Source organism: Perca flavescens, chromosome 23 (genome assembly GCF_004354835.1).
Source record: "Perca flavescens isolate YP-PL-M2 chromosome 23, PFLA_1.0, whole genome shotgun sequence".
Classification (NCBI taxonomy): Eukaryota; Metazoa; Chordata; class Actinopteri; order Perciformes; family Percidae; genus Perca; species Perca flavescens.
The window spans coordinates 26,848,543-26,857,159 of NC_041353.1; the positions used below are offsets into that span (position 1 = coordinate 26,848,543).

The 8,617-nt window shown below is 45.2% G+C and overlaps 1 pseudogene; it reads left to right on the forward strand.

Annotated features, from left to right (window-relative positions):
• The first annotated feature begins 4,710 nt into the window (after nt 1-4,710).
• On the forward strand, nt 4,711-8,280 carry LOC114550570 (uncharacterized protein K02A2.6-like; annotated as a pseudogene).
• Nucleotides 8,281-8,617: the final 337 nt, after the last annotated feature.

The window sequence follows — 8,617 nt, forward strand, 5'->3', positions numbered from 1 at the left end:
CAAGTACACCAAATACAAAAAAAGAGGTCTGTGCCGCATGCATTTATTAGTTTGTGACTATGGGAATGTGGAAAAAACTGTGAAAACTTCCCAAAATTACTGTATTTCTGGATTCCTAATTTTCATTTACATTCACTGAGCCTCCCCTAAAACAGTTTGGAGCTTCTTAGGAAGGCCCGCCTCAGACTTTCAAACCTCTGGTCTAACACTGTATTGGAAGACAGCCGCCAATGTTTTTAAAGTGGATTAACAGCCTTTTATTAAAGGCCTGCCCTTTCAGTTTTGAAATGAAATTACAGATAATTTCTCAAATAAGCATAATGTTGCAGATGTCCATACTGTTGGTCAGTAGGCATGACCTTCATAGGAGGGGACACACTTTAAATGGGCAGCCGCACACAATTCAAGATTCCTTTATTATTACATTAAATTACAGGTATAGGACACTATCAAGCAACATCTGACGTTACACGTATGGCTCTGTTGTGGCGTATCAACACAGGGTTGAATTAAACTGTATGAGGGTTGGAACTAGCGGAACAAGTTAGGTTAGGTGCATGTTAGGCAAGCAGGTACGTATTTGAGGTACTGGTGTGCATGAATATTGATTTTTCACCCCTTATAAAAGTGTAGCATAGCTGTGGCACAAGCAATCCATTTAACATTGTTACACCCAAATGAAACACATTGCCTAGGCCATATGTGCGTCAATGCCTGTGTAACCATTGCAAGTAAAGGAAATTAAATTGCAGTGCAATTTCAGAGGCAGAGGTGGGTCAGACCACAGAGGTCTTGTCAGGCGCTGGTGAGGCATTTGAGGTACTGGACATGCATTCATTCTAAACCACATAAGAGGGAAGCTCTGAGCTGTTTACATGACAGACAGGAACAGACATCAGAAGCCAGAATGGACACAGTATAAGACATCACAGCAGACATCAGCAAAGTAAGCAGTCAATGGAAAAAGATGCTGGGCCATGAATCTTAAATAGCCTCATAGGCCCATGGCCTCCACGGAAGTGAAATGAGGTTAGAACATCCGATGCCCCTTAAAATATTAGGATAGTGAAGATTTAGGCTTACCCAGGCTGCAAGCTGCTTGGCTCTCTGACAGCTTACTTACCCTCTATATGAATGCCCTGTTTATTGTAGCATCATCCTGTATGCCTATAGGGTTGTGGGCCTATGTGATGTGAACGGTGGCTGCACGATTCTTTTGTCAACCCATGATGAGCATTTCACAGACTTGGACTAAAATAGACATGCAAATCCAGGGCTTGTAGTTTAAGTTGACTCTTGTCTCGTATGCATTCCCTTAACTGAAGCTATGGCTTTGTTTCCACAAATATTTAGGTGAAAGAATGTTTATTTTTATTGTAGTGCCGGAGCAACAAAACCTTTCAGACCTGACAACGCCACCTCCTATTGAGGGTTAGGAGGAACCCTTACTATGTTAATTAGTATGTTGTGTGACCAACTCTAGTTCTCCCCTAACAGGAACAATTAACAGGAGGCAAATATTGTACAAAAATAAGTTTGGTTTTATTACAAAAAGTTTAAAAGAATTCCAATTAAAATAGCAAGGGCAGATTAATAAAATAATAAATTAGATGGCAGATCCATGTGGTCTTACTCTCCTCAAAGTAGGAAGGTCGGGTCAGCACACACACCACTCCGGGAGACGACTGTGGGAGACAGAAAGAGGAGACAGGAGGCCCAGCACTGACAAGGACATGCACTACACACTTATTTCTACACGATTCACTACAAAATATCATGCAAGTCACTACAAAATCTACAGTGTTGAGGCTACATACACACCGCAACAGTGAGAGTCAAGAGTGTCACCCAGTGCAGTCTCACCACGAGGAGGCAGTGTGTCGACACGGACCCAGCCTTGTACAGGATCAAGCTGTGAATATACATAAATTGAGGAGAGAAACCTATGTCAAAATTTCCATAAAAAATATATATCTAAAAACCACTTATAAATGAAATCACAAGAAAATAATCAACCAAGGGAAATAACCAAAAGAAACAAAATGGTAAAATAACCGTAGAAAATAGTGACTGGACTGGTCCCCCTTTGAGAAAACAACCACCACATTAGTGGCCAGTCAAAGTTAAAGTGTCTTGCAGATAATTTATTAGCACAATAAAAAGAGTAAAATATAAGCCTACATTGCAAGGACACAAACTCCTATAGCACAGTTAATGCGGGAGGAGTATTTTCCAGAGCTCTACAGCCACAGCAGCTCATTTGTCAGTGGTAAACTGAAACATACAAAGAAACTTAACTTTAAAGAAACTACAAGTTGAAAAACATTCTATAAAAAAGTAGTGCACGGCTTGCGGTGGCATAAGCAACACAAAAGGATAAGTTTTAGCCGAAACATTAATTGCTACCACATATGGCTAAAACAGCTGACCGGCATTACCGTCAATTTGCCCCAGTTCACTCCGTGAAGTACGGGAACTAGTGCCTGGCTATCAACCTAGTGGGACCAAAATCAGAAATCAACCTTAAGATCCGAAGATCCCGAAGCGCAGAGGTTTCGAAACACTGATTCAAAGCGTTATTCAAAACACCCATGTCACGTGACTACGGCTAAATGAAACATCGGAGTGTTTCAACAGGTGGCATGAATCAGTGTTTGATTGACAGGGTCGGGAACACACAATCGCACATCAGTATAAAAGTGAAGTCAACGCATCTTGACCTCGTGGGTTTTTGTGAGAGGGGTTTGATTTTGAGATAGCGGATTTTTGGTGATATAGTGACATTCATAGTGCGAGTTGTTTGGTTATATTTAGGCTTACATTTAAATTTACACATTGACTGATAGGCTAGAGACAGACAGAGTATACATAGTGACACATTAACATATTGATAGGTAGATACATATATAGATACACAGATAGATAGATATAGATAGAGATATAGAGATATATAGATATAGATAGATAATTAGGATTGAAATATAATAAACTGTTGGGACATTCATATTTTTGAATAAAAATCTATAAAGAATTGAGACATTGTGGCTTGATTTCTTTTAGGAATATTCTTTTGTCATGACCAAAATAACATTATGCACAGTACAATACACATACAATAAAAAATGGCTCATTGTCAAGGTTGTTTCAGATCAACACCTGCAAGTGACCACTAGGTGTCATCGTTGAGACGGGTGTCGGATTGTTTTGAAGCCTCGACACAATATGGCACATTTGCTTCAACGGTTTCATTGTTTCACGAAGCCTCGATCTGCCCACCACTACCTTAAGCTGTATTTGTGATTGCTCCCCAAATTACAGCAGCCAAACATTTTCGTACCTGGAGAATCAGGAGAATCCACACAAATGCAGTGCGCTCAGTGAGAGGCAGGGGAATAATGACTGAACCTGGTGAGCTTTTTATCACTTCCTGATTGGCAACAAGTCACATGACCACATCCACAAATCAGCTGGTTTCCCACATTATCTTTGTCCGCATAGGCCCCAGTGGTGATTTGGTGCAGTACAGCTTTAGCTGTTTTTCTAAGCTTGCCAAGTTTTACTCTTTGTATTACAATAAATATGCTTGCAAAATATTACAATATTGTAGTTTCTAATAGAATTACATTAATCCAACTATACTTGAGAACAATTGCTTGTAGGTTTGTGCTGTGGAGTGGTTGAGGCCATGCAGTGAGGTTTCATGTCAGCCTCATTCATTGCTTAAACGGGTATGACTGGTCCTACCTGTCTCAGTACCTCTGTTACTTTCAGGCTGGACTACTGTAATTCCTTACTATCAGGTTGCTCAAATAAGTCCCTTAAGACTCTCCATCTGATCCAGCATGCTGCAGCGCGTGTTCTGACAAGAACTAAGAAAAGAGATCATATTTCTCCTGTATTAGCTTCTCTGCATTGGCTTCCTGTAAAATCCAGGATTGAATTTAAAATCCTTCTCCTGACCTACAAAGCTCTAAATGGTCTAGCACCATCATATCTAGAAGAGCTCTTAGTACCTTATTGTCCTACTAGAGCACTACGCTCTAGAATCCAGAATTCAGAGCTACTTGTGGTTCCCAGAGTCTCTAAAAGTAGGATCCGATCCGATTGGGGAGAGTTCTAGCCCGACCAGGCTCCTCTCCTTAAACTGTCCCTCTTAGTTATGCTGTTATAGTTCTAGACTGCCGGGGGACTTCCTTCCTTCCTTTAACACACTGAGCTGCTCTCTCCTCTCTCTTTCCATTTGTTTCCATTTGTGTGCATCCTTGTCCCAGAAATTCTTGTTACTAACCTAGCTCTGGGGAGTTTACTCCCAGTAGTCCTCGCCCCGCATATTTCCTTGGATTAGGATGGCACCAAGATCTTCGCTACCATTGGGCCCGGGTGGGCCTGAGCCCCATTTTGACCCACCCTATAGTGAGCTTCTCAGCCAATCAGCGGCTGCTACCCCACGTGTGGACTCTTAAGCCTGCCCACAGGCTGCATCGTCACCAGCAAGTGATCCAATGAAATGAATGACGTTGGCGCGCAAGCTTTTCAAGCAAGCTCAATGAGACCGTTCTCTTAATACATCCATGAATGAGACAGACAGTCGATAGCTAGCTATTAGCTAAATTGAAATGTAAAGCAAAACAAAGCAGCTTGTTTTCATTTAATTTCTGCAAGAAACGCTCTGAGGAGCAGGAGGAGGAAACTCCTGGCATTTAAGGTAACATGGTTACAAGTAACGGGTTACCATCTTGCTTGGCCGTCCTCTCCCCATCAAGTCCTCCCATAGCCACCCCCTCACACCAGCAAGGCAAGTAGGCTAACGGTTAGGCTAACGTTAACGTTAGTGTCTGTCTGTATGCACATTTTCTGGAGGGAAAAATAATATTGGCAGTAGGCAGAGGTAACTTATGATAGTGTTTTATGTGTTACAGGAGGAGACAGGGTTCAGCAGCCTAGCACAAACGCCGTTCCCCAAGAAGACCTGTCACAACCTCCGCTAGACCTGTCATCAATAGATGAGCCTGCAAGCCAGCCCAAACTCTGTACATTCCCAGCCACACACTTATCGGGGAAAGATAGGAGTTTTTCTGACAGGTGGTAACTGTATGTCATAACTGTAAGAAAAAGGGGCACATTGCAAAGAAGTGCAGAGCTGCTAAGAATAAACAGAGAAAGGATTGGGGGAAATCTATGCCCAATATGAACACACATCACCTGGAGAGTGAGGAGGCTGAGGAACAGGTGATGAGCCCATCAGTGCAACACTGCTGTTAAATGGAGAGGAGCTGGAAATGGAGGTGGACACAGGCGCCTCAGCATCAGTGATAAGTCAAGCTACCTACCTCAACTTGTGGCTCAGAGGAAGCGCCTGCACTCAAAGGGACTAATGTCAGACTGAGGACATATACGGGTGAGTGTATTCCACTTCTTGGAGCTATAGAAGTTAACATTGTGTACCAAGGGCAGGAGGCTGCAGCGAGGCTGTTCGTGGTCAAGGGAGAGGGGCCAAGTTTGCTTGGTCGTGACATCCTGCGGAAAGTTCACCTGAACTGGGGGGAAATCAAGCATGTGAGAGTGATTGAAGACATCCTAGGAAAGTACGCAGATGTTTTTAAAGATGACCTGGGCACCCTCCATGGCACAACTGTAAAACTATGTGTAGACCCCAACGCACAACCACGTTTCTTCAGACCTCGCCCAGTGCCATATGCCATGAAAGCCAAGGTGGAGGCAGAGCTGGAGAGGCTCCAGCAGCTAGGTGTCATTGAGCCTATTGAGTTTTCAGACTGAGCAGCCCCGATTGTGCCAGTTTTGAAAGATGATGGTAAGGTACACATCTGTGGAGACTATAAACTGACGGCAAACCAGTCCTCACAGCTCGATTCCTACCCTCTACCACGGGTGGAGGACCTGTTTGCTACTCTGGCAGGTGGAAAGACATTCACAAAACTGGACATGAGTCATGCGTACCAGCAGCTGCTGTTGGACGAGAAATCCAAACAATATGTCACCATCAACACCCACAAAGGGTTATTCAAGTATAAACGCCTGGTATTTGGCGTTGCATCCAGTCCGGCTATCTTTCAACGCACCACGGACAATCTGCTCCAAAACATTCCCCATGTGGCAGTCTACTTGGATGACATTTTAGTCACCGGGAAAACAGAGGAGGAGCATCTGAGTAACTTGGGCCAGGTGTTGAAGAGGATGGCAGAAGCCGGGCTGCGGTTGAAGCGCAGTAAATGCGTTTTCCAAGCTGGTGACTGCAGTAAAGGAGGCTCCAAGTCCAAAGAATGTGGCAGAACTCAGGTCGTTCTTGGGCTTAGTAAACTACTATGGCAAATTCTTACCTGACCTCTCCACCGTACTGCCCCCCCTCTATCAGCTACTGCATAAAGGCAGCTCATGGAAGTGGCAGCAAGCACAAGAGGCAGCATTCAAGCAGGTAAAAGAACTGTTACACTCTGATCGACTGCTGGTGCACTTTGATCCAGACAGGGATGTCATCCTGTCCTGTGACGCTTCGCCCTATGGTGTGGGGGCGGTCCTTTTGCACCAGATGGAGGACAACTCTGAAAAGCCGATTGGATATGTGTCACGCACTCTTCAGCAGAAAAAGGGTACTCACAGTTAGAGAAAGAGGGACTAGCTGTGGTTTTTGCTGTGGGGTATGTATGGTCGTCCCTTTACCATCTATACAGACCATAAGCCCCTTATGGGTCTGTTCAGTGAGTCAAAAGGCATCCCGCCCATGGCTTCAGCAAGAGTACAGCGCTGGGCGCTAACCCTCTCAGCGTATCAGTACAAAATAGTGTACAAGGCGGGCAGCGAAAATGCCAATGCTGATGCCTTTAGCCGACTCCCTCTTCCAGACACACCAAACCAAACTTTCCTGCCCCCAGAGACTGTGTACATGTTAGACAGGCTGTCTAACACTCCAGTGACATCAAAGCAAGTCAAAATGTGGACTGAGAGAGACCCAGTGTTGTCTCAAGTTAAGAGATGGGTGATACAGGGCTGGCCAGCAGCTGTTGAGCAGGAGGTGTTTAAGCCCTATTTCAAGCGTCAGGTAGCGCTAAGCGTCCAGGATGGCTGTCTCCTCTGGGGATCCAGAGTGATTGTTCCACCCCCAGGGCAGGCACAGGTGATGGACGAGCTGCATGATGCCCACCCTGGCGTGTCCCGGATGAAGAGCCTTGCCAGGTCATTTGTGTGGTGGCCGGGGATGGACAGTGCTCTAGAAGAAAAGGTAAAGGCATGTGCACAATGTCAAAGTAACCACAAGATGCCAGCACCTGCCCTGCTCCACCCATGGGAATGGCCTGGTCGTCTGTGGTCGAGGCTCCACCTGGATTTTGCTGGTCCATTTATTGGTCACATGTTCCTAGTGCTGGTTGATGCACATTCTAAGTGGCTGGACGCACACATCATGTCAAACATTACTGCCTCAGTCACCATAGAAAAGCTCAGGAGCATCTTTGCTACTCACGGGTTGCCAGATACTGTTGTGACAGACAAACGGTCCCACTTTCACCAGTGAGTTGTTCCAGGAGTTCATGGAGAAAAATGGTATCCGACATGTCCGCACGGCTCCTTATCATCCGGCCTCCAATGGCTTAGCAGAGCGAGCCACTGAGACCCTGAAAGATGGTCTACAAAAGATGTCAGGGCATACACTGGAAACTAAGCTTTCCCGCTTCTTGTTCCAATGTAGGATCACTCCCCACACAACCACAGGCATCTCCCCAGCAGAAATGTTAATGGGGAGGAAGCCCAAATCTCATCTGGATCTGCCCCACCCAGACGTCGGACCAGTTGTCCGTTCGCAGGAAGAGCAGAAAGGGAGGCCGAGACCAACATGCTAAAGAGAGGCTTTTTAAGCCTGGGGACTGTGTGTTTGTCAAGAACTTTGCTCAGGGTCCTCCCTGGCTGCCAGGACTCATCAGCCGCCAGACAGGACCGGTGTCCTTCACGGTGGACTTGTTGGATGGACGGCAGATCCGCAGGCACCAGGATCACCTGCGTGCTCGCCGTGGGGCTGAAGGGGAGAGGACTCAGAGTGTTACACACAAGGATAGTGTGGACAGCTCTGTGGCTGATTTTGAGGTGCCAGTAGCACCACAGCAAACTGATGGACTGTCTGTGCAAAGTGAGACTGTACAGGTGGACCAGTCTGTCTGTACTCCAAACTTGGCTGGGAGTACACAACCTGCTACAGGACCTGTTGGTCCCACAGTGGGACTGAGGAGATCTAAGAGGCAGCACAAGCCTCCAGATAGACTGACATGTTAAACGGTCCAAAAGCTAGGACAAAATGTTAATTGTTAAGGTATTAAAGCACAAAACATTTAGTAGTTTAAAATTGTTTTAAAAATATTATGCAAGACACATTTCTGTAAGTTAGGAAAAGGCCGTAACAGAAACAGAACGTGACAGAAAATATTTACGTACATGAGTTTACAAAGGGGACCTGAGTGGCATAGTTGTATTTGTTTACATTATGTTTTCACTTAAAGGGGGAGAAGTGTTACAGACTGAAACTGTGTCGCTGTGTTTAAGGGTACTGCACCCCGGAACCTTTATTATTTAACCCAGGTTCCCCCCCAGGGACGTTAAGAGGGTTACCCCG